Here is a 2,500-nt window from a genome sequence, read left to right on the forward strand (position 1 = left end):
GCGATTTTAGTCTTATTTATTTTATCTATTATTTTCACGCAGTGTTACTTATTTTTATGTTATTTTGTTTCACCGGTTCTCTCTTTCTTTCTCGCTCTCTATGTATATCTCTATCTCTCTGTCTATAAGTATACATAGATAGATAGATAGATATATGTATGTATTTTATTTACTTCTTTTTTCTTTTCCCCCTCTTATCTTTTCTTTTTTTCTTTTTGCTATTTTCTTTTTCTTTGCTCTTTCTTTTTCTTTTTTTCTTTTTTCCTTTTTACCTTTTTCAATATTTTTATTTACCTTGACTGTCTTTTTTTGTATTTTAAATTTTCCGTTTTTTATTTTACTTTTATATTTAATGATTTTTTTTACATACATTCATCTCTTTTCTTTCATATAGCCATACTGTTATCTCTCTTTTTTGACATGCTGTTACTCAGAACTTCAGTCAACGATGTAGATGAATTTCAATGAACGATGATAATTTGATGGCATTTGATAATATTCACAACTGAATTAATTCTCTAATCAAAGTCTTTATCATTTCACGCATTTCTCACATTCATTTAACCAACCGTGCAAGGAGATTCGATTATCGCATGCCTCATTCGCTCAACATTTGCTCAGTTGACGCTGTGGCAATATGAAAAGCGAAAAAAAAAAAGTTAATGCAAGGATACAAAACACGTTGACTTCCATTGTGGCGAAGGATAAACAAAGCTATTGTGAATGAAGAAGGCTGGGATTATGAGCGAGGGGGTGAGAGGGGGAGGGTGGCGGTGGGGGAGAGGGGAGAGGGGAGAAAGGAGAGGGGAGAGAGGAGAGGAGGAGAGAGGAGAGAGGAGAGGGAGAGGAGAGGAGAGGAGAGGAGAGGAGAGGAGGGAGAGGAGGAGAGAGGAGAGAGAGAGAGAGAGAGAGGAGAGGAGAGGAGAGAGAGAGAGAGGAGAGGAGAGGAGAGGAGAGGAGAGAGAGAGAGAGAGAGAGAGAGAGAGAGAGAGAGAGAGAGAGAGAGAGAGAGAGAGGGAGTCGGAGAGAGAGAGAGAGAGAGAGAGAGAGAGAGAGGGAGTCGGAGAAAGAGAGAGAGAGAGAGAGAGAGAGAGAGAGGAGTAGCAGTAGGAGCAAGAGTGAGAAAAAGAGGATTAGGAGAGAGAGAATACCGATCACGACGATAGAAGATTAAAAAAAAGTGTTTATGATAAAACCGTGATGGCAGTATGAATGGCGATTTAGAAAGATTTTGATACCGATAAGGGTGAAAGATGGGGAGAAAAAAGTGCTTAGGCGTGGGTGGCTGAACGTCGGAGGAGGACGAGGGAGACAGATGGGCGTGAGGGCGGTCCAGGGGGGAGGAAAATAAGTGGGCGTATGGGCGAGTCAGGAAGGGAGCTCATGTTGAGCGCGCTATGAGTAGGACACAAAAACAAGCTTAAAATACACATATGCCTACAAAAAAACAAAAAACAAAAAAAAGATAAATACGGCGTTTCGGGTGAAATGTACCTACTTTCACTTCATCGTTGTACACATTTTTCTCGCCATTGTTTATAGTCACCATGCGTCTTGATGTGCTGTAAATCACGTGACTATATTTCATCGGCGTTCTAGATGTTGGTTTGATAAGCCTTAGGCCGGGAGATGAGCCGAGATAGCATTCTCTTTGGCTGGGTGTAGAAAGTTCCCGAAACGACTGGAAATGGAAGGCCGTGACGCAGATGGTCGGTTGGGTGACAGTTTCGTGTGTGGATAATAGATAAATGAGTGTTTTTTTTCTCTCTCTCTTTTTTTTTTTCTTTGTTTATATATATAGGGCCCACACACGATACCGCGTTCGCATTTATGCATGCACACACGCACGCACGTACGCACCCCCCCACACACAATAATATTTGTATCTCTCTCTCTCTCTCTCTCTCTCTCTCTCTCTCTCTCTCTCTCTCTCTCTCTCTCTCTCTCTCTCTCTCTCTCTCTCTCTCTCTCTCTCTCTCTCTCTCTCCCACCCCCACACACTCTCTTATCGGAATCCCTTCTCACTCTCCCATGATGCAGCAAAATTATCGAAGAATATGACGCCCTGACCGAGTCTTCTGCTTGAAAGAACCGGAAGGCAGTTTTTATGCATGTCCTGGAAGAGGGTGATTAATGTTTTTTCTTTTTCTTTTTTGATTATTTATTTGTAATGGTTATTATTGTTGTTTTTGTTATTATTATTATTATTATTATTATTATTATTATTATTATTATCATTGTTATTATTATTATCATCATTATCAGTATCTTATCACCATCATCGTCGTCGTTTTTGTTATAGTTATTGTTATTATTATTGTTATTATTATTATTTTTTTTAATTATTATTATTATTATTATTGTTATTGCTATTATTATTGTTATCATTATTATGAATATAATTGTTATTGTTATTATAATTGGTATTATTGTTTTTTATCATTATTATTGTTATCATCATTATAATAAGGAAATTTATAATGATAACTATTTTTATTAT

The 2,500-nt window shown here is 37.8% G+C and overlaps 1 long non-coding RNA gene across 1 annotated transcript in view; it reads left to right on the forward strand.

The window, feature by feature from the left end:
- Positions 1-2,500, forward strand: part of LOC125046801 — an 83,692-nt gene that overhangs the window by 17,380 nt on the left and 63,812 nt on the right. The window lies entirely within an intron of this gene.

Source organism: Penaeus chinensis, chromosome 39, assembly GCF_019202785.1.
Source record: "Penaeus chinensis breed Huanghai No. 1 chromosome 39, ASM1920278v2, whole genome shotgun sequence".
NCBI lineage: Eukaryota > Metazoa > Arthropoda > Malacostraca > Decapoda > Penaeidae > Penaeus > Penaeus chinensis.